Below are 24,738 nucleotides of genomic sequence, written 5' to 3' on the forward strand. Positions count from 1 at the left end.
TGCGTAAAGTGGTTTTTTTTCCTTCTGAATTTGCACACATTTACCTTACCATATAATTTGAATGTGAGTATGGTTTGGACTACTGTTCATAAACGGAATAATTTGCTTTTTTTGTTGTTATTTGATAGGTAATATCTGCCTCCCCTGTCTTTAAACATTTTTTGGTTTATGTTGATTGACTTATTCATCAGTATTAACTGAATGCAAAAAAAAAAAAAAAAAAAAAAAGAATAACCAGGAACGGCTATGGTTTTGGGTTTTTTTTTTTAGATTTATTTTATTATTTATGTATGTATTTAATTTATTTATTTTTGGTTGCGTTGGGTCTTTGTTGCTGTGCACAGGCTTTCTCTGGTTGTGGTGAGCGGGGGCTACTCTTCGTTGCAGTGCGTGGGCTTCTCATTGCGATGGCTTCTGTAGTGGAGCACAGGCTGTAGGTGCACAGGCTTCAGTAGTTGCAGCATGTGGGCTCAGTAGTTGTGGCTCACGGGCTTAGCTGCTCCACTGCATGTGGGATCTTCCCAGACCAGGGATGGAACCTGTGTCCCCTGCACTGGCAGGCAGATTCTTAACCACTGTGTCACCAGGGAAGCTCCAATATGTTTTTTAACTATAGAAAAATATCATGGAAATGATCAGGACGCTATTTTCTTTAAAGATATTTGGAGTCTGGATTCCAAAGCAGAAGACTTTCAAGGTGGTGTTTCCACTCACCGCATCTCTGGAGCCTGTCAGTCATCTCGTGAGTCATCAGAGGGCGTGGTCAGGAATGGAGAGCCTGTGTTCGGTTCCCGGCTCCAGGACCACTGAATTCTTGTTCTGTTACTAGGCAAAAAATTTCCTAGTTTTCTCAGTTTCCTTATATTTAAATGGTTTAAAATCTATGGTTGCCACAATGAAACATTTCAAAGTATAAAGTGAAAATGTAAGGCCTCATTTTTATCATGCCAGAGGTACTTCTGAATTAGAATTCTTCAAGAATTTTTCACCAACTCCCAAAAATTGAGAGTGGAGAGAAGAGGGGAGGTGAAGGAACACATCTTTGTGCTGCTGTCAGGCCGTGCATGAGAAATAGGAAACATCTGATGTGATCTAATTTGATGTAATAATTCAAATCGTTAACAGATAATTTGCATGTAACTTGAGTTGTATCTAAATTGTATACAACTTCAATTAGTGTAGAGAAGCTTTAGTTCCATCAGCTTTTCTCTCCTTTGCTGGAGTTTTGGTGGAATTATGCAAAAGTGAAGAAGGAAAACGATTTTTTTCAGTCCTGGTTGTGTCTGTAACTGGCATTTGTGCCAGTTGGGGGAGGGATGAAGTGACCGGATATAAAGTGGAAATGCCTTCAACTGTGTTTCCATCAGTCCTGCTCTAGCTGGGCCACTTCGTCTGCCTCTGTATGTCTCACTGGTCCAGGGCCCCAGTCCAGATGGCTTCTACTTGGGCCAAATGTAAGAAACTCCAGGCCTGCAGCTTTGTGGCCCACATGCCGGTCTGGCCGTTTGTCCCTTCCTGGACCCCACGCGAGTCGGGCACGGACGTGTCCCTCACTCAGCCCCCTCTGAGTCTCTGTTTCCGTGACTCGAGTCTTGAAGCACAGACCTGCTTCCCGTGTGCCATCCCTCTATCTGGACCCTGGTACCTGCCGCCCCGCTTTCCCAGGGCACTTGCCTCTAACCACACCTGGACCTGCTACCTGCTCACCTCCGGACCCACGGTCCCCTTCTAGGACCGTGGGTCTCTCAGCCTCTGCCTGTTGCTGGTCCCAGGCCCCCAGCACCCCTGCTGTCCACAAGTTCTGTCACTGCTCCGGGGGCCCTGGGAGGTGGCCCACCGATCACCAGTCCCGCCCAGTCTCGGGTTCTGAGCTCCTCGGACAGATTCAGTGGGAGCCAGGTTCTAAAACATCCCAGTGCTGACAACTCTTCATTAAAGGTTTTCTTCCTTATACAAAATTCCTTTGAAAGAAGGTTTCCTCTTTAGCGTCTCCTAGGTCTCACGTGGAAAAGGAGCTCAGAGTTCTTAGGCATTTGGTGCATGGCAGAGGGACCGAGATCTTTGGAACAGATCTTAAGAAAATTTAATGTATATCTATACTTTTCCCTTAAAAAAAAAACCCTCAAAAGATACAGAAATGACAAGATAACTTTAAACAATGGTGCATTCTCATCAGAAACTGAATTCCTCTAGAGGATGCAATTTGTAATGACTAAGGAGCACTGGTCATGGGCTTTGGTAGACTGAGCAACTAGTTAATAATCATGTAGCTACTAACTAAATTAATTCTCCCCTCCCTCTGTAAGAAGAAAAGAAGCAGAAGCGTGAACTTGATGGCCTCAAAATTGCAAAATGGTTAAGTGAACTTTAACACAGAAGTTATGATCTGCTCATCTGAATTAATCCTTTGATGGTAAATGGATTACTTTTTGTTGTTTTTGAAAGGGTGTGGTACACACGGAATACATTTGGAAAGGGCCTATTTTGGGAGAAAACCTAAGTGGAGTCACATGTAATTTGAAAACCTGTGGAACTCTTTTGAATGACATGTGAATGTATTTCTAACGAAGAATTACTTGTTCCCAAGATTAGGGATTAAAAAAAAAATCTAAACAGAATCCAAAAGAAATATTCAATTTCACTTCTATCACAGGCAAAACGATAAGAAAATTTTTTTTGTGGAAAAGATTCATAAATGCAGACTTTAGGATGACATGCTTCATTAAATGAATGCATTAGGAAGTTTCTTACTGCCCTCTGCTGTCAGTTTCTAAAAGAAATGTAGGAGACTTACTGTAAAAACGGACTCAAGGTGAATTAGTCGAACAAATTGGTTTGAAAATAAAATTCCCTGCCTCTGATTCCACCACTTTCCAGCCAGTAATGCTGCTTTACTTCCTGTCTGTGAGTAATGACCTGTCAGCCCCAGGAACCAACTCCAGCAAAGTGTGTGTCAGTGGACATAGGGTGAGCGGTAGTTTGTGATTTGTGATGTTACATGAATAAGAAAGTACCAGCCTTGCAATCCATAGCTAACAATGTTTTCCTTACCTTGGGCCGAATTCCTTAATTTTGAATTGACTTTTTTATGTTTACATAATTCAGGCAAAACACTCTTCATTAATAAAAGCAAATGTTTCCAAATAAATGCATTAATGGCTTATTTTCTGTAGTATAATCCTGACTTGAACTGTTGTTTTCATTTTGGCGTATGAAATTAAGAAATGAAAAGTACTAACAATAACAGGAAACAGCAAAGCATCAGTCACTGGTGCAAGGCACTGTTTTGTTTTTTTTCCACATATTATTTTATTCAGTCATAGAACAGAATGGGGGTGGTATTATAATTCCCATGTCACAGATGAATAAACTGAGTCACAAAATAACTTGTCTAGGGATGCGTTTGGTGAAAGGTGAAGCTGTGATGGGAAACCCTGGAGTCTGACCCCAGGATGCTCCTCTTAACCTCTTAGCACAGAAGGTGTAAACACTGCATTTACAGAGGAAGAATGTAGAGAAATTACAGTGGCCGTGGTGATGTCCGTGTTCAGTGACCCCCACTGACCGACCGCACACTCCCCACCAGCTGTTTGTCTGCTCTCCACCCTCCTGTGGCCAGAATCTGGGCATGGGCAACAGCTGTCTATGCCCAGCCTGGTGTGTCTGTGGGAAAGTTCTGCCACGTTGCAGGTGTGGTGTGCTCAGCATAGGGGTATCTGCCCGCGGAGCCCACGCTTCAGAGCAGACACACCCAGGGCTGCCCTTGTGATTGGCTGCACACACCTCTGCTTTTCACGTGCCAGACAGCTTCTGGTTTTCGCCACACTTTCAACCATCTCCAGCAACTCATATTCAAACTATGCACAGTACTTGAAGACATCAGCTGTGCATCCTAAGTTTCCCTGGCTGCTCGAATTCTGGGTCCCGTAATACAACCCGCTTGTGCTCCTGTCTGCCTGCCCCGTCCTCTGCCTCCCCCTTAGTCAGCAGCACTGGTTCATGATGACAGATCCACCCACCAGGGACAATCAGCGCAGCTAGTAATTGCCATTCTGGGATGCCTTGGCCTTGCAGGTACTTGAAAACATGACCTCAGAGGGTCATGTTAGCCCTCCAGAGGGCTAACTATACAGGAAATGAAACAGTACATAAAACATTGACCAGCCTGAACTCCTTTGCCTCCTTAAATAGGCTGTGGATTGATCAGACCTTGAGTTATTTTACAGAGACAGCACTGCTCATACGTGAGAGGGGAACCTATGTCTCCAGGATGACTTGGAACCAAGAATCTTCAGTCTGCGGAACTCAAAGAGTAGAAACGTTGCCATCAGAGCCCTTTGTGAATCAAGGAGTCCTTCAATGAGGAAAGCCTGGCTGCCAGCAGCACGAGGCACTTACATGGACTGATTAGCAAGCCAGCTTCTAAGTCTGAAATTTCCTGAACTGTTTGAATTTGGCCGTGATCCCTGGACCTTAAATTTCTCCCTGATCCCTGGATAGGGAGATGGATTTGAGCCTGGCCTGCTGTCTCCTTGCTGGTCAACTTCACAGTAAAGCACTTTCTTTCCTCAAAAGCTGGGGCCACAGTATTGGCTCCTAAGCCTGCCCGGCAGCCAGCCCTTGCTCAATAACAATTTTTGGTGACCACGTAGGGACTCAGGTCTTGTGACCACCTGCCCATGGCTCTGAAGCCCCTGGGGTGTGTGGGCCCTCACCACTGATCCTGAGTGGCCACCTAGACTGCATTTGTCTGGAAGGTGGGGTGTCAGGTTTCTGCTTCCCCACCATGGGACTCCTAGGGCTGCTTTCACTTTTGAAAAAAGAAAGTGCCCCGGGATCAGACGTCTTTCAGGTGAGTAACATTGTTAAAACATGCCTGTGCCTAAACTGTCCAATAACCTCATCAGGATGGTGGTTTAGAGTCCCATCCTGGGGGGAAATATAAAAGGTCCTCAAAAGTTCGGGTTAGACATAAATTGCAGCAGTATCTTTTTTGATCCACCTCCTACAGTAATGAAAATTAAAAACAAAAATAAACAGATGGGACCTAATTAAACTTAAAAGCTTTTGCACAGCAATGGAAAACATAAACCAAATGAAAAGACAACCCACAGAATGGAATAAAATATTTCCAAATGAAGCTATGGACACAGGACTAATCTCCAAAATATACAAACAGTTCATGCAGTTTTATGTCAAAAAAACAAACAACCCGATCAAAAGATGGGCAGAAGATCTAAATAGATATTTCTCCAATGAAGACATACAGATGGACAAAAAGCACATGAAAAGATGCTCAACATCACTAATTATCAGAGAAGTGCAAATTAAAATACAATAAGGTATCACCTCACACTGGTTAGAATGGCCATCATCAAAAAGCCTACAAACAACCAATGCTGGAGAGAGTGTGGGGAAAAGGGAACCCTCCTGCACTGTTGGTGGGAATGTAAATTGGTGCAACCACTATGGAGAACAGTTTGGAGGTGCCTCAAAAAACTAAAAATAGAACTACCATATGACCAGCAATCCCACTCCTGGGCTTATATCCAGAGAAAACTATGATTTGAAAAGATACATGCACCCCAGTGTTTTTAGTGCAACACTATTTACAATAGCCAAGACATAGAAGCAACCTAAATGTCCATCAACAGATGAATGGATAAAGAAGATGTGGTACATATATACAATGGAATATTACTCAGCCATAAAAAAGAACAAAATAATGCAGCAACACCCATCTGCAGCAACATGGAGGGACCTAGAGATTATTATAGTGAGTGAAGTAAGTCAGAGAAAGAAAAATATCATATATCACTCATATGTGGAATCTAATTTTAAAAAATGATACAAATGAACTTGTTTACAAAACAGAAATAGACTCAGATTTTGAAAACAAACTTATGGTTACCAAAAGGACAATGTGGGGAGGGAGAGGGATAAATTAGGAGCTTGGGATTAACGTATACACACTATTATATATGGAATACATAACCAGCAGAGACCTACTGTATAGCACAAGGAACTCTACTCAATACTCTGTAATAACATACAATGGAAAAGAATCTGATAAAGAATGAATGCATGTGTATGTATAACTGAATCACTTTGCTGTATACCTGAAACTAACACAACAATATAAGTCAACTATACTCCAATAAAATAAAATAAAAAAAAAGAAAGGAAAAAAGAAGTTCAGGCTAGAGTCCTGAACCCTGGGTTAAAGTCCCAGAGTCTTGGATTCTTGATCCATGTTGGTCTATGTCTGTTTAACTTGTTAGGATTGGTTAATAGGGGGATGCTCTTGGAGGACTGTAGCAAAACTCTATTAAAAGTTAATCAAGTTTAATGAGGGTCCTTTGACTCAGGAGATAGAAGACGTTGCTCCCTGACTGGAAACCTGGCCTCATGGAAGTGTCTGGGTTTTTACCCGTGATGTGTAGTGGCTTCACAGGAGTCCACTCCAGAAGAACATACCCTGTGCCTAAGTTAGAGGAATTTCCACCCAAGACACCTCCTTGGTGTCACTTTGCTCCACTCATCCTAAGAGAAACCTTTCAAATGAGGAATTTAATCGCATACCTGACTGCAGTCCCTGGGGATGTATTCTTCAAAATTGGTCAATGTTTATCTATGAGCCGATAGAAAAGAAGAAAACGATTTTCTCTGTAACACTGCCTGGCCCCAGTATCAGCTGGAATCAGGGGAAAAATGGCCAGAGGATGGGTCTTTGAACTATGATACTATTTTACAATTAGACTTGTTTTATTTGAGAGAGAAAAACTGGGATAAAATCCCATTGTACAATCATTTATGTCTTTATATTAGAATAAGAATTTACAGAAGAGATGTAAAAGTGTGGTTCAGATGGAATAACCTCAGAAAGAGCCTATTTCAATTGAGTCAAAACCTAATGATGATCTTGACCTACTACAGCCAGCCGCTCTGTCAGCGCCTCTTGCGGTTTCCCTGTCTTATGAAGGGGGTCTTCCTGTTGGCAGTGCAGAGGGCCCTACCAGCCCTCTTAGGGCTGCTGGTCCGGCTCCGTACTGCCCTTACCAGATGGTCACAAACGAAGGCTCTCTGCTCCCCGCACCCACCAGGGTGTTCACTTTGGCCCAGGGAACACTCTACCCTAGGCAGGGCATTTCCATTAAGGCAGGTCCCGGCAGGCTTAGATGATCAGGGCCAACCCAGGGGATTCCCTGTATCAGCCTTGGATTTATACAAGTGGAGAAATAATAAGCCACCTTATTGAGGTGACCCGCAGAAAACAGAGAACCTCTTTGCATCTGTTTTGCTACTCATCACCCTAACTGGGCTGACATGCAGGCCCTCATGAATACCTTCCTCTGGAGAAGCACAGGATGGTACTGGGGAAGGCTGCCAGGAAGCCGAAAGGCTCCCTGAATCACAACCAAATCACCCAATCAGGACTCAGGGGCACAGGCCATGCCTGGAGCTGAACCAGGATGGGATCATAAGGAATGTTTAATAATCAGACTTCAACAGGGACCCCCAAACCAAAGAGCTTGAATAAGATCCAGGAAGATCAGCAAGGGCCCCGGGAGAACCCACCCACCTTCCTCAAGAGGGTTTTTGAGGCTTACAGACGATATCCTGACACAGATCTGGAACACCCTGTAGTAGCTGCCCAAATGCCCTGTTCCCTTCTTGGAAAAATTAAATGCACTCCCAGATCAGGCTTCTGCCCTACAAGCTGCCCCATTGCAATTGGGAGACCAAGCCTCCCCTAGAAGCCCCTGAAGAAATTCTGCAAAGGTAGGAGCTGAGGTCTGGGCTGATGGGAGGCCAGGAAGAGACAAGACGGCTGTCCCAGTGGTAGTAAAACTCCACGCAGGGGCCAAGGCTCCAAATTTAAAGCAATAAGCATTTAAAGAGATATTTGAAGGAAGGTATAAAGCCTCTGATGACCACCTTCATTAAATGCCAATTATTCCAACCTCGTCAATCCTCATATAACACTCCCATCCTGTCGGTTCAAAAACCCGGGACCAGAGATGACTGTTTTACCCAGGATTTGAGGGCTGTTAACCAAATTGTAGAGGTAATACATCTGGTGATGCCAAATCTTTATACTTTGCTGAACTTTATCCGGAGACATTTGCTGGTTTACAGTTCGGGACTTAAAAGATGCCTTTTACCGAATACCCCTAAGTCCCGAGTCCCAGGGGTTTGCCTTTGAATGGGACAACCCAGAGACTGACGTAAAACCACAATACTGCTGGATGGGACTCCCACAGGGACTGAAGCAGCCCCTAGCATCTTCGGGGACGCTTTAGTCATGCACTGAAGGGATCCAATTAAATGAGGGAGTCTCACCTAAGTACATGGATGATGTACCAACTGCTAGTAGAACTAAGGAAGCTTAGACCAAAATACAATTATATAAAGTCTGTAAGGGAAAAGTAAGTAACAGGGAAGAGCTAAATGGGACTCCATGTTATATCTGTTTGTTTTACATTAACCTTTGTATTCTATTGCTTTTGCTACAAGTTTAGAATGTTGCTTTATAGTCTGAAATATACAGGATAGCCCATTCTCAAGCCTCTGACCTTTGCGGCTGTAATACTTTTCCATTCATATAAAGTTGCAGAACAGAGAATAACATTTGCCTTGTTGGAGGTTTGCAGGAGCATCATGACCTGACCTAGGTGGACAGCTGCAAGAACAAAGGATTCTGGCACCAGGAAGTCTGCAATAATCCACAACACCCCCCTCCCTTTATAGTATAAAAGAAGCCTGAATTCTGACTCAGGGAAGATGGGTTTTTTCAGAGACACTAGTCTGCCATCTTCTCAGTCTGCTGGCTTTCCGAATAAAGTCGTATCCCTTGTCTCAACACCTCATCTCTGGTTCATTGGCCTGTCGTGCGGCGAGCAGAGCGAACTTGGACTCGGTAACAGGCACACATTTCTCAACCAACTCTAAAATATGATTTGAGGTATTGAAAGGACAAAGAAACTTATTGCCGGATGGAAGCGAAGCATTAGCTACAGTGACTGCAGTCACCACCAGAAGGCGTTCTTGAGGATTCTTAGCAATGCCTGGGTTTTGTTGTAGTTGGATTCCTAACTTTGGACTCAGAGCCAAACCCCTACACGAGGCTCTTAAAGGAAACGACAACGTGCCGTGAAGCTGGATGCTGAGCTGCCATGATGCATTCGACACCAAGGAGAAAGTTCTCACAGCCCAGCACTTGGTTGCCCAGGCATTTTGTGCCTGAAAGGCAGGGCGTGAGTCTTGGAGCGCTAACTCAACATATAGATGCCGCCAGAAGGCCAAGTGCTCGCTTTTCCAAACAATTGGGCATGTACGTCAAGGATGGCCAGTTGGCCTCTGGGCTGTGACTTTTCACAAGAGGCTGAAAAATGTACCCTGGGCCAGCCCGCCACTGTGCACGCCCCACGTCATGTGCTGCCTTTGCTTGAACAAAACGGCGGATGCAGGCTTACTGTGGGGAGGCAAATACCAGGCCACACCACTTGACACCCCAAATAGCACATTACAGGCGGTATCCACTCTAAACCCAGCCACTCTGCTCCCAGGACGGCAGGAGAGCCTGCTCACAGTTGTGTACAAAGAACTGAAGACCCTGGCTGGTCAGCCTTTAAAAAATCTGGAAATGGAAGTGTTCATGGAAGTGAGCAGCTTCACGGATGGGGCAGGGCTTGGAAAGGTCGGGTGTGCAGTCGTAGCTCATCAGGAAACCCCAGAAGCCGAAGCCGCCATCTGGGTCTGCCTGCCCAGGAGGCTGAGCTCATAGCCCTCATGGAGCCCCGAGCCCTGGAGCTAAGGAAAAGGTGACCATCTATACTGGTTCCAAGTTTGCCTTCTCTGTCGTACGTGCACACAGGGCCACCTGGAAAGAGAGGTCTCCTGACATCAGGAAGGAGAGAAATTAAACACACAGAGGAGACACCAACCTTATTAGATGCTGTTACATATACAGAGGTGTTGGAAGAAGTAGCCACAGGACACTGCCTGGGCCACCCAAAGACTGATCGTTATAGAACTACAGGAAATAATTAGGTGGATCAGGAGGCAAAACAAGCATCCAGAACCAAAACCCCAGATCCTAAGGCTTCAGCACTCATTCTGAGCTTGGACCCGTCCCTGTTTAAGCCTCAGATTCGGAAAAGGACCTCGAGGGAGCAGATGCATGGGGATTTCATGCTGACTCCCGAGACTTAGATGGTGATCAGGATCAAACAACCAGACAGGCTGGATTTATGATGAGCTTGTACCTGAGCATGTAATGGAAGGAATCATTACTCATCTACACCAAGGAACCCATGCTGGGAGGGCTGCAACCTATTATGAGCTACAAAAGTTTGTTGGTCCATAAATGTAAACGACCATCCAAAAGTTAATATAAAATTGTCTGATTTGAACCAGAAACAATCCTAAAACTGGGCCACCCTGATGATAAAAAGGGTGCAAACCCCAGGGACAGAACCAGGGGATGACTGGTAAATAGACTGCACTGTTATGGCAGGAATCAGGGGACACTGTAGATATTTGCTGGAGTTGGTGGGGCAAAGCTTCTCCACGCAGGACAGAGAAGGCTTCCTAGGGAACAAAGACCTTCCTCAAAGAGATGATCCCTCTTTTGGGGTCGCCTCTTTCAATTTAAAGTGACAGCAGAGGAACTTTCATAGCCAAAGTGCCTGCGGCTCTCAGAACACGATGGAAGTTCATGCTTCCTGGAAACCTCAGTCTATGGGGAAAACTGAAATGATGAATTATTCCTTAAAAAAGACAGTCGCCAAAACAGGTCAAGAAACCAAAGTAAATTGGGATAAGGTCTGACCAGCTGCCTTGCTGAGGGTCAGAGTGGCCCCTAGAAACAAGCTCCAACTGAGCCCTTATCGATGTCCTCTGGGAGATCTTCCTTAAGGTCTTGAAATGGAGCAGGACCCTATGGTGCTTGTCTCCCATACCCCCCACCCCCTCCATGTCCTCAGCCTGCCTTTTGTCTCTGGAAAAACTTTAGCCAAAAAATAAGTTTAATCAGAGAAGTGAGAAAAATGTGGAAACAATGGAAAACAGTCAAAGGAGGCAAAATAATAACTCAGTCATTAACCATAGTCAAGGACCTTTTTAGTTCCTTCTCAAGGGCTATAGATAATATTCTGAGCCATGTCCTGTGAGCTGTCTTATAGATACGGAAACCCCCACCAGGTGGGGAAGCCAACTACATGATGACCAGGCTGTAGCCACGACATAAGCTGCCACAATTCCTGGAACTGGCCTCAGAGAAACGGAAACAAACCGACCCTGGAACTGAAGACTAACTGTACCTAAAACAATCAAGATGACACTGGTCAGACCACCGATGACCAACTTCAAGATGACGGTCAGAGCTGACTGTATTGCTTCTGCATGTGCCCCCTCCCTCCGTCTATAAAAGTTCTTGCCCCCGATTGTCCGGGGGTGGGGGATGGGGGGTGGGAGTCGGCCTTCGGACAGGCGTCCACCCTCCCCACTGGTTGCCGGCATCCAAAATAAGGCAAACTTTCCTTTCCACCAACCTGGCCTCTTTATTGGCTTTTGAGTGGCAAGCGTCGGGATCCCACCTTCGGTTAGTCTCACGTGGTAACAGAACTAGATTTGATAAAACATGTACAGTCTTTTGATGATGTCTTATCTTTTATACATAAATTGCATCTAGTCCATTAATATTTCCCATGGATGCCCCCCTCGCATTGCACAAGCCCAGGGACTGCATCCTCCTTGAACTTGGACAAACCAACAGCCTGAGAACCAGCAGAGCCCATGTGGAATGGCCGCTATGACATCCTTTTGGTTACACATTCTCCAGTAAAGCTAGAAGGAGTCACGGCTTGGGCATCCCACTTCCAGGGACCTTAAATCACTTTTCAAAAGGAAACACAGCTAAGACTCCACCTGGCCAGGATGAGAAGACAGTAACATCTCAAAAGTAGACTGTTTCTGCCCAAGAGTCTGGACCAGGCATACATAAATCCAAATTCAATCACTAAAATGTTAAAAACGACATGTTTTCAGGATTCCCAAAGGAACAAGGTCTGTTGTTGAAGGACTGTTAAAATTAGTAGTCGTAGTTCTGTGTATCTTATGGCTAATCCCTTTATTCATCAGATTTTGCCCTCACTGTCCATCTTGTGTATTTAGAAAGCCCCCTCCCTCACTCTCATGATTGCCCGAGACTTCAGAGTTCAAGGTGGGGCTTGCGAGTGCAAAAGTTACGTGCAAAACAATTTCATTCCTCTTATAATAACCCATTTCCCTCATCAGCAGGAAGCAGCTGGCTGGCTCCTCGCCCCTACTTCCCTCAGGACTGAGGCACGCACCAAGAAAAAGCATGTAAAACATCGCCCAGCTTAAACTGGTTTGCCTTCTTAAGTAGGTTGATTGAGCAAACCTGGAGTAATTTTACACAGACAGCCCTGCGCATGTGCAAGATGGGAACGCACACCTCCCGGATGACCCCAACAGCACGAGGAGTTTTGTGGACTGATTAGCAAGGCAGCTTGGAACTCCCTAAACCCTTAAATTCCGCCCTGATCCCTGGATCGGGAGACGGACATGAGCCGGACCTTCTGTCTCCCTGCTGGTCGGCCTCACAATAACACTTTTTCTTTTCTCAAAAGCCTGGGCCATCTTAGTTGCGGCATGTGGACTCTCAGTTGCGCCATCTGGGATCTAGTTCCCCCCACCAGGGGTGGAACCCAGGCCCCCTGCATTGGGAGAGTGGAGGTTATCCACTGGACCACCAGGGAAGTCTGCATGCAGCAACTAAGACCAGCGCAGCCCAACATAAATAACTAAATAATTAAAAACAAAAACAAAACAACTGGGGGCCATAATATTGGCTTCCATGTGCTTCAGGGAGCCAGCCCTTGCTCGGTAACAAATCTCTTCTCTCACATTAAGGTAAAACCAAAAGTCCACGCGCGTCATCACATCTCCACAACAAGAGTCTTACCTGACCCGAGGAGGCGGGTTGCCAGCGACTCTGCACTCCAGGTAGACCCGACTTCCTTCTGCCACTTCCTGGCTCCGCAGCTTCTGGATGAACCGGGGAGCGGCCGGGAGGTGGCGGGCGTCGAGGGGCGGCGGGGGCGGGGGGCTGCGGCCCAGGCCGGCCGCGGCCGGGGCCACTGGCGGGTGATGCCTGGGCTCGGGGGGCTTGGCCCCGGCTTCCACCTCCTGCTGGTCCCCCGCGGGGCTCCGGCTGGCGGAGGTGCTCATCGGGGCTGACGATGGCTGGTTCTTAGGAGATAGGTACCCGCTGTCTGGGGATGAGGACTCCTCATCGGCGCTCCTGGTTCTCGGCTTGGCTGCTTCTCTGAAGATGGATGTCAGCTCCTCGATGAGGGTGGCTGCCTTGTCGTTCAGCGGGCTCTGGGGGCCGGCTCTGCCCCGGTGCGCGGCTCTGGGCTTGGCGCTGGCGCCGGGGGCTTTGGCACCGTGCTGTCCAGCCTTGCGGAGACTCCGGATGTAGCTGGGCCGTGCTAGCAGGGGCGAGGCGCCGGGCTTCCTCCTGGACGCAGGTGAGGAGATGCGCTCGGCTCGCTCTGCTGGCCGAGGCGAGACAGGTGCGGGCCTGTGAGCGCCAGGTGTCCCCGGAGATGCGTGCCCACCCGGCCTGGCCTCCTGACGGGAAGGCGGCTCCCAGAGGCTCCCAGGAGAGGGGCTGAAAATCTGAGAGACCTCCTTTTCCGAGTCACAGTCTTCCGTGTCCGAGTTGGCTATGGCTCTGCGGGCCAGATCCAGACTCTTGTTTATCTCTTCCTGGCTGAGGAAGGCCGACAGCCCGGGGAAAAAGCCCACATTCTCGCCGTCTTCCTGCACGTCTGACAGGGAGTCGTAGAAGGAGTCGTGGGAGGATGTCTCGGACATGGTTGAGAGGCGTTCATGCACTCTGTCTGCTTTGGACACGAAGGCCAGGGGCCTGGAAACCGGCTCTGAAGGCCAAGAGACACAACTGGCGTTAGTGGGAGCGACTGGTGGTGTGTGTGTGGTCACAATACTACTCATTTACGAGTTGGGAGAAACATGAAGGCAAACAAATACACTGTTTGAAGTCATTTTCCTCTATCGATTGGAAGAAACGTCAAGCATACTTGAGCTTATCATTTATCATTTTAATTTGATATTTGCCCTGTGGTGAATACTAATCATCTCACTAAGCATCATTAAGTGACTGAGCAGGGCAATGCTTGCCATGGGTGCTGTGAGTGGACCAGGGCCCCGGCCCCTCAAGCCCTCTTCCCTTCCCCCCACCCCACCCCTCCCCTCCCCCTTACAGCTCTAATTTCATTGGTGTTATGATAATAGAAGTTTGTTGATCTTTTAAGCAAATCTGACTCTGCTTAAGTCACCCTAAACCATGAAATGCATTTTGATTCCAATTTTCACTGGTTTTTAGTGTTTGATGACATTTTCGAGCCCTTCTCATCTCTTCCTTTCCTGGTGTCCAGACACGTGCATTCACCTTCATTCATTCACTAGTTAATTCAAGGCAGAGATGAAAATCGCTTACTAAATTTCAGGTGCAGAGTGACAGCTGTGCTCTAGACCTGGGGTCAGCAAACTTCCCCACAAAGGGGCCGATCAACATGCGCGGTCATTGTGCCAAGAGTCATTATGCAGATTATTTCACTTGAAAACCTCACAACTGGCAGCCCCAGTTTAGAAAGGGGAAATCTGAGGTAGAGGATGTGAGAACAAGAGCCAAGACTCCAACCCAGGGCGGGGACTCCTGAGCCCAGGCTGTTCACCACGTGCTTCACTACCATCATATCATCGTTTCATGGCCGCAGTCCAGCGGTAGATCAGACTAAGAAAACATGGGCCAGAAATCAGAATTCTGCCATTAATGATATTTAGTGCAATGTGAAAATATGATCGATTTTAAAACCGCACAAAAAGCATGACACAAGCAAGCTGAGAGCAGACTTCTGAATGGTGAAACAAATTTCTTCTTTTATTTAAATAGGGCATGTTTGCTGGAGGCAGAGTAAATCACCTGTTTATTAACTTGTATTTTGGTTTCAAAGAGCCGCCATCTGACGGACCCAGTTGTCCAGATTAGGTGTAGCTTAGAAACCGTTTGCACAGTGAAAAAATGATAGCAGGAAGGCATATGTGGTCCAGGTTGAATCTGCAACCCTGATACTGCTGCTAGAACACACACGTGGGCTCGGGAAAGCCCTCATAACATGGATGAAAGGAGAGGTTTCCATGTGGCCCAAACTCACCTGAAAATTATGCTTCAGAGATTTCCTGTTATTCAACCCCCAAATTAAAAGGTGGTAATCAAAGAGATACAACTGCAAAGACTTCCATCATTGCCGTGAGATTTCATATGTCATTTCACACAGTGCTTCTGGTAATTCTGTGCTGGTGAGACAGACACAAAAAAATGCAACACACTGGCGGTGGCCCAGGCCAGCACAGGGCGGCGGCGCAGAGGAGGAAGGCAGCCCTAGGTCCCACACCCCTCCACGTGCCCCTGGCCCCCGACGCCCAGCTCGCAGAAGGTGTTGCTGCTGGAGCTCAAGGGGCTGCAGGAGGAGCCAGTGGAGGGCTTTGGGGTGACCCCGGTGTACACGGGCCACCTGCACACCTACCTGGGCGGTGGGCATCTTCGGGTCCCTACACCTACCGCGAGGGCGGCTACTTCAAGGCACCTCGCGAGAGCCCCATTGACTACCCGGACTCCCCGCCGGCCTGTTGGTTCATGACCAAGATGTGGGATCGCAACATCTCCCAGACTGGGGCCGTGTGCATATCCATCTTGCATCCCCCGGTCCCAGACCCCCTCAGAGCGGTGGAGCCCCACCCAGAACATCAGGACCATCCTCCTGAGCGCATCTCCCTCCTCCATGAACCCAGTACCTCTCCCCGCCAACACGGACGCCTCCGTGATGCACAGAAAGCGGGAAGAGAGCAAAGGCAAGACCGAGTACACGGACATCACCCGGAAGCGGGTGCTGGGGACCAGGGCGCGCAGGTGCCCACCCTGCCGGCCGAGCCCTGCATGAACACTGAGGCCCCGACACCCACCGGGGCTCAGAGCTCCTCCATGAGGACGGCGGGGCCGAGCCCACAGCTGGGACGCCGAGGCCGACTCAGGCGCCTAGGAATCGTAACACCGCATCCCGTGAATAGACTTACACAGTAATAGTCAGCCGCCCGATTTTCTGCCGCCGCCAATACCTCCGTGGCCGCGCGGCCCGGCCCCGCCATCGCCTCCGCCTCCAGGGAGGCCACCACGGTCAAGGCCCTGGGCCAGAGACTTGGGGTCCCGGCTCGAGAGTGGACGGATTGACTCGGGGTCAACCCTTCTCTCTGCTTTGGTTTGTTTGGAATCTAAATAAAGCTTTATTTCTTTTCTTTTATAAGAAGGAAAAAAAACGCAACACACTAAAAAAGAACCATTGAATAAAAAACAGTAAAAAGGAAGTAAGTGTCCACTTTAGCAAGCAGGATTGATGATTGGAAAGTTCGAGGAGTAAACTGTGCTCCCACGTCTGTAAATCTTTGCTCCCTGCCTCTGTCCTCTTTTCTGAAAGAAGTTGAACTGCCTGGAGATTCCCTCTGCTCCTCCTCTGCGACTTCATCTCTTGATTGTTAGTACTTTAGTTAGGTGTCATTTCCCCTAAAACTCCCATAAGCTGCAACTATCTTCTGTTTTCTTTGGATTCCTGTGGGTCCAGTTTCTTTGCCGTGGACAAATGGCCCCTGCCCAGTGTGGTCACTCTTCCTTTCCCGGAATGGTAAGTTGACCGTGAATTCCATTGAACAACTGTTTACTCATTACTTACTACACGCAAGGGAAGCTTCCAGGAGGGCGAAGATGAACCAGGCATGGTCCCCTCAGTAACCACCTTACAATTCAGGAACAAAGGACCCAAAGACAAGGAGGAACATGACGATCGCTATTAAAATAGGAGATGAGATGGTGGGAGAAATATTTACAAATTTGGCTGTGTCACTCTTTTGCTGCTTTTTTTCCAGTGGACCCCTGGCTGATAAGAGAAGGTCCAAACGTGGGAGGCACAGGTTACCTGTGCACTGCTGGTCGGTCGGCATGATGTGAATTCTCTGGCCTCGTCCCCCTCAGTCACTCTGACACGATCACTCTGACACGTGCTGCACCCACGCCCAGATGTCTGCTCCCCGCCCTGAACATCCGTGTTTTTTCATGTCCCCACGCTTTGCACACGCATTTTCTTTTGCCCTTCCTGTCTGTTCTGTGTTTCCAACTCCAGCTTATCTTTGAAAACTACCTAATTTCACTTCTTTTTGGTGCTTTCTATGATCCCCCAATCAGTACAATTCTCTCCTTCTTTTGAACATGACGCTTTGCAGGTATTTTGTTGTAACAGTCATTTTATTGAACTATAGGTATCCGTTAAGAACAGTGTGAAGGCCAGGAAAGCAGATGTTGACTGACAGCCTTTGTGTGGCGGGTGCCTTGCAGTGTCTGGGTCATAATCATGGCAGGTGAGGGAGAAAGACAAACCTGGTGTTTGTACCGAGGTTTGAGCCCTAGGTGGGATTTGATGGGAGAGGGAGCTAGTCATCTGGGGCAAATGCAGGACTGTCTGTCTGTCCCCTCCCCTACTGTCAGCCCCAGGCCCCACAGCAACTCCCTGGGACCGGCTGTCTTCGGGGAGGAGTTAGTTGTTCTGCTCTTTGCCCAGCTTTGTCACCTGTCTTATCAATGGTCACTCATCGCCAGGGCTCTGCTTTCTGAGAAGAACTTGATAAAGTAATCAGTGCTGCATGTTCATAGCCGTTAATGAATACACGTAAAATACACATTGCATGTCATTGTACTAATACGAAACACTAGTAGGTCTGAGACCACATCAAAAGAAAAACCCGTATCTATAAAGACAGTGATTTTTATGGTTTTAACTACCCTCAAAGAAAGTTTGTCATGAAAAAATCCAGAACCAGAAAGACATTTGTTTTCTGGCATCCCTACTATTAGATGATGCAAATTCTGTAAACACTCTTTGACGTAAGGTACAAGTGAGCCCAGAGTTAAATTCTGAGTCATACAATACAAATGTTTTCAGCCGAAACACGTTTCTTGCTTAAGTTCTTAGTTGTCTTATTCCTCAGCATAATTCACTGAGTGCCTCCTACATGCTAGGTGCCTCTTCTGACGGCTGGGGACACAGCGGTGAGGAAGATGGGCTTCTCTGCCCTAAGTAGCTGCCGTTTTAGTAGGAAACTGAGAAAATGTCAGGTTCTGATTTTCTTATACTTGGTTTGGTCTCAAATCTTTTGTTAGTTGATTTTGGGAAACTATCCAGTGCTTTTATCCCTCAGATCATCTTTCAGAGTTGTTTGGGTACAGGTGGGATGGATGGGATGGACAGTGTTTGCAGGCTCCCATCAGTGTTCGCAGACCATTGTGTTTCTGGATGGCACACTGTGGGTGGGAGGGGATGGCGGTCACAGCAGGAGGACACTGTAGGCCGGCGGTGCCTCGGACTCTGAGACTGTACGGTAGAGGAGCTGTAGGCACCCTGGGGGTGCTCTGAAGGCAGACTCCCCCGGCAGGTGATGATACCAAGCTCTCAAGCATAAGCAAACATCTGGTAAAGCACAGGATTGTGGGGGTGTGCAGATACTGGGAGGCATTATAGCTGTCTGTCTACCTTGACCTTTAGCAGACCTATCAGCGTCTGGTGTATCCCAAGGGAACGTTGCTGTCAGATGTCAACTCCCATGGTCACCTATGTCATTACATCCCTGTGCATATTTCATCCATTCTTAAGGAATTTTATGCCACTTAGCTGATAGATTATTTCTCATTGTTAATTTTACAGTTCACAACTTCTCCCTAAGTTCACATTATCTGAATTCTGTTGGACCCATATTCCACTATGAAATATGGTAGCTATGAGTAAGTTTTCATCAAACATTTAATATTTCATATGCATATCACACATTCTGACATAAGCAATTTTATCATTTGAAATCGTCCTGGCATTACTATCCTGGTATCTGGGAAAAACATTTATTTTTGAGCTTCTAACATGTAATAGACATATAAATCTATATGATTCACTTACATATATGAATGTACAAATAATAGAAAAAATAGACAATTTTAAAATCATGCATAACATTTGTTTTTAGAGTTGCTGACTTTGGAGGATAATTATCTGAAAACGAGATCTATGCTATCCAGGACAACTTTCTATTTTGTCAATCAGAAAATACTTGTAGGACACCCCCTGAACCGTCCCCAGAGGCAAGGCACATTGGCTGTTGAAAGGTAAAAGAATTCCCTGACCTGAGAGGAGGTTGGGGAAGACAAGGCACCTCATGAGAAGCAGCAGAATTTAGGAGGAAGAATAATTCAGGTGCAAACAACGAAAGCTCGATTTCCAAGTTGCGAGCTGCAGGTTTTCCTATACAGATGATCCGACCTGTGATGGTTGCATTAATCAACTTTACAATGATGTGACAGTGATAGGCCTTCGGTAGAATCCACACTTGGAATTTTGAGTGTTTATCTTTTCCCAGCCCAGTGATGTGCAGTCTGCCTCTCTCGAGATGCTGGGCAGTGACCACAGTGCCCAGCCAGCCCTTGACCACGAGGGTAAACAACTGATGTACTTACAACCCTCTGGACCCAGCAAACATTGTGATTTTCACTGTCAGTACAGTATTTAATCAATTACACAAGATATCCAACATTTTATTAGAAAAAAAGCTTTATGTTAGATAATTTTGCCTAACTGCAGGTGGATGAAGTGTCCTGGGCATGTTGAAGGTGAGCCAGGCTGGGACCTGGAACGCTTTGCTGCAATGCTTGCACCTCGAGCAACAAAATACAAAGAAACTATAAGAGACTAAAAACTGAGCGTGCATGCTCAGTTGGGGCAAATTCTGGACAACAAGATACACAGACCAATAAACCCAGCTGCCACTTGTGAAGAGCCAGGAGCAAAAGTAGGGGGTTGGGAGCAAAAGCAGGTACTGCGCATGCCTCCTGCACTCAAACCACCAGAGGGGTGGGCAGACCATCTAAGCCACGCCTCTGGCACGACCCCTGGACACACCCCTACCCTCACCCCATATAAAGAACCAGCTTGCCCTCCCCCTTGGGGAGTGAGCTCAGGAAACTGTTACTTGTTCTCACGCCCTCCTGCTGCAACAGGGACCCCAGTAAAGCCTTGCCTGAATTTCTCATCTGGCCTCTTATCAATTTCTGTTGATTATGGAGGCCAAGAACCCTGGTTGGTAACAAAGGTGGGCTGGGCTAAGCTGTGACATTTGGTAGGTACGTGAGGGGTATTCAGTGCACTTTCAACTTGCGATGGGTCTGCTGGGAGGGAGTCCCATCACGAATGCAGGACGATCTGCAGTGAACCATTGGATCCTGAGATTAACAGACAGGGTGAACACGGCTTTTCTTTTGATTATGTTGATTACAGCATAAAAACATTCAATTGGCCAAAGTTGAACCATCAGGAAATGGTAGACTTCTGGTTGAAACCCACATGGATGGAACTGCCATGTTGTCTTTTCTCGGTGGGCCTGTCATGGGTATTTACTTGAATAATTTAGACAAGGGGAGAACTTTGGCAATGGTTTATGGAAGACTTTGCAGGGATGTTGATGAGCTACTACAATTTTGAAAGGAAAAATCAAAATGATGTTTTGATGCTAGCAAAAGACTGACAGGCACCAAGGATCACTCAGTATCCCAAACCACACAGGCCAGGTGCTGTAGAGTCCAGACAGGGGTAGCAATGTTTCACTAGGCGTTTAAAATGCGTATACAGTTAGAGATAAATACAGGAGGAAGGTTGGAAGAGTGTGGGTCAAGCAGTGTACCCTGATTACATCTGCAGCGGGTTGGGGGTGGGGCAGTTAGGGGAACCTTTGGTGGCTGTTTTCACATTCTTTGGGGAAAAAAGTAGAAATTCTGAGTGATTTTAATATGTAATTTAGCATTTTGATTTCTGTTTATTTTCATATTTGAACAATTACTGAAAGTCATAAAAAGTACTGGTACAAAGATTCAAGACTAAAAGTACTTTAAAATAAAACCCAAACTATGAAAACCAAACTTGAAAAAGTTTTAAAACTTTTTTCTTTTCTCCTTGTTGTGGAAGCACATGCAATTCCTAGCTGAAGTTTCTTCCTTCTGTTGAAATAACTTTTTAGGTCCAAACTGGAGCTGCTCCTGCCCAGGTGCTATGTCAGCACACCGAACCTTAGGGGACTTCTGTGTCCCTATAAACGCTCTGTGTGCCCAGAAACTCATGCATCTGGCAGGCAGCCAGGAGCCAGGCCAGCGCTGGTCTCCCTACGTACCTCCTTGCTGTGTCTCACCCCAAACAACGTGAGTCTGCAGCCCCTGCCCATCAGGTTTCTTTATCCCTCTTCCTTGTTCTTTACCCTATAAAACTTCCTGCCTTCCTCCTCATGGTGAGGCTCTTTCAAAATGGACTGTCCACTTCATGAATGGTTAAATACAGTTGTGTTTGTATCACCTAAATTGTCTTCTTTAATCATTACTTTAAAGTTCTGTCCTCCCTCCCTCCTTCTTTCTTTCTCTTCCTTCCTTCCTTCCTTCCTTTCTCTCTCTCTCTCCCCCCCTTCCTTCCTTCCTTCTTTTCTTTTTTTTTTTTTGTAATGTTCTTTTTACCAAGGGGCCTAAGGGCAAAAATCAAATATGAAAAAATTTTTAAACTCTGATGCAAACAAAAAAAATGCACAACTTTATAATCTATTTCTTAATAAATACATGTGGGTTCCACTCTTCTAATCTTTAAGTAAATTATTACAGGGAGGCATGGCATATTTTTTCCTTTAGTTTTAAATACTCCCCAGACAGTATATTGTATCTCAATTTCAGAGACCTCACATAATAGCTGATTTCATGCCCACAACAGCCATATAAAGTGTTTCCAGAGAGAGTATTTGGAATTACTTGTGTCCTCTTCATATACCATTTTATCCACCATATTGAATCCGTTTTAGATTTTACTTCCAAATCATCCGCGTCCACTGTCATTCTCCTTATTCTGGCCTGCCTTCCTCTCACCTAAATTCAAAACCTATTTACAAAATTTGTGTCTGTATTCTCTGATATGATTTCACACATCCAAATTATAGTCAGAGCTGCTCTGCTCAGTCTTTGTTCCCTTTGCTGAAATTTAACCAGGACACGGCCATCGCCTCCAGACGCCTGAATTCCTGGCTGGAGCTCAGATATCACGATTCCCTTTGATGTCTTCCCGAAACACGTATTAGTGAAGTGCAGGCTCTTGTCCTGGCCTTGGAGATTTCAGGTGGTATCTCTTTAAGAATGTGGCAGATTTATTTTGAGACTTGACTAATGCTACCCTCTACATTTAAAAAACTGAGGTAAAGAAATCAAAGTGATTGTAATGGTCCCGTGTAATCCAGATCCCTGTTCTGTTGCAAAGTCTGCTATGACCCTTCCAATTTTCAGTTTTAGCAACAAACAGTAGCTCAGACCAAGAACTGACATGGGACCCCAAAGACCCAGACCCTAATCCACACTGGAAGGACAGATTCATGTTCTAGGAATATATAATCATATATCCATAGCATACATATTGCCTTGATAAATCTCTTAGGCTTCATCTACTGTTAGCGGTAATTCGTCAAATAGACTCTGTTTTTTAAAATCTGGATAATAGGGGTGAGTATTCAAGTTCCGTATTTGAGGAAAAAGGATATTGGAAAGTATATCTATCCTGTAATAAGGACGTCATTTCTGCACATTCATGATTGAACAGACTTGGTTAGTGCTATATGGTCAGGCAATGGGCTCCGGATGTGGACACATTATTCATACTAGAAGGTAATTATTATTTTTAGCAAATGTTGAAAGAGTAACATGAGCCTGAAGTCATTCTGTATCAGCCTCATCTATTGGATTCAAGACAATTTCATGTGTAACTTACAACAACGTGATATAAAATTATACTGTAAGGTTTAAATTTGACTGGACTGTAGTTTCCCTTAATAAGTTTTATCTTTTAAAAAAATAAGCAAACTTTATGCATAGTTAGGATTTCAAATGTCTGCCTTAACTCTCAACTCATTAAAAAAGTTCTTTGAAAGTGTAATTAACAACTTAAAAATGTTACCAAAACTGAAAGTATATCATTTTAAGCCATCGGTATTTAGCTTAGTATAGGCAAGGTTCAAATTAACTGCATTCTTATTTTCTATAAAGCAAAACAGACACAATCTTAACAAATGTTGGCTCCATCAGTACATTTAATCCTTTTGGAATTAATAGCACTAATTTAGTTTAAGATTAATAGATAATAGAAAAGGCAGCTCTCTGACAGCATAGGTAGAAATAAACCTTGCCGATAAATCTCATGTATTCTCTGTTTTTGGAACAACTAAAAATTCCCATTACTTTTCCTCTCCAAATAAAAGAAAAATCAAGACAGCTTCTAAACTGTTATATCTTCTAGCAAACTACTATTATATTTTTAGCTTTTAATGAAGAGCTTATAAAAATGTTGCCTTATTAGTTAGTATATTAAGATATCAACATCTTACAGACCTTTTCAATCCTTGGTCAGTTTGAAGACTCCCAAAAGGTGATGGATTTCAGAGGAGCATTTCTTCTTTTCTGGGGGAGTGGAGGTGGCCTTGTCTATTCATGACACACTGCTTGGTCCGTGGTCACTTTGAGGCAACTATGGCCTCAGACCCCATCTGTCCTCTTCCTCCACTCAACTATATTTGGTAACTGAACTCATGTTTCCGCAGACGGCCCCGGCCAGGGATTCCAGCAGCCCAGCTCCGAGGGCTGGGTTCTTAGAAATTAAAGGCACTTAGTGTAGAGAGAACTATACTTATGGATCTCATAAACATGGGATTTACACATGTTCCTCTGCTCTCTGACCCTGTGAATGGAAATCACCACCTGTCTTTTAAACGTATTCTTAATCAATTAAATGTGCGGTGTGTGAAGCTAAGGAGAAAAAGCCACACTCCTAAGGAAGGCTCTTCTAACTATAAGCTTCTGCTCTGTGCATTTAACTTAGTCACATGGTAGATTACCCTAAAATATCCAGTGACTATTTAAAAATTAAGCCACCTGTCAAATTGAGCGGAGAGCCCCACTGGTCTCTCACTTCAATTTGTTAATTAAAAATTACGATACGACTTTGTGTGTATCGAGGACAGAGTCCACCGTGGGATTAAATAGACATGAACACACAGGGCCTGAATCTTACACACATCGCAACACCGAGCTCTCAGCTCAAGGCTTAGCATGTCCTGACCACCCAGCAAATGTTTGCTGATGAGATAAAGAAATGTTGAATATTGTTCAGGACAAGTATGAACCCTTTTACAGCTGTAAAAAAAAAAAAGTCTCATAACCGTTTCATAGCGTATCCTGCAGCATCGTTTTGTAACATATTCTAATATTTCGAACTTCCAAATAACCAATCACAGAAAGCGTTTATGTGCCAAGGTCAGGCAGCAGAGCCAAACAGAAGGGGCAGAAAATAATCACACAAAACCTCCTGGTATAGTACATTTGGAAATGAAGTGCTTAGGCTTCCTTTGTCTGGATAATATCCTTCTAGTCAGGCAACCTCTAACCTAAAGAAGTTTTTTCTGATGGTGGAGCACTTAGGAAGGGCTGCTCTGGAAAGGTCCTTTACAGGCAAGGCTGGTCCTTGAAAA

General features: G+C 45.7%; 1 pseudogene; it reads left to right on the forward strand.

Moving 5' to 3' along the window:
* The first annotated feature begins 13,906 nt into the window (after nt 1-13,906).
* Nucleotides 13,907-16,182, forward strand: LOC130844411 (ubiquitin-conjugating enzyme E2 R1-like; annotated as a pseudogene).
* The last annotated feature ends 8,556 nt before the right edge of the window (nt 16,183-24,738 follow it).

This window comes from Hippopotamus amphibius, chromosome 2 (assembly GCF_030028045.1).
Source record: "Hippopotamus amphibius kiboko isolate mHipAmp2 chromosome 2, mHipAmp2.hap2, whole genome shotgun sequence".
NCBI classification, from domain to species: domain Eukaryota; kingdom Metazoa; phylum Chordata; class Mammalia; order Artiodactyla; family Hippopotamidae; genus Hippopotamus; species Hippopotamus amphibius.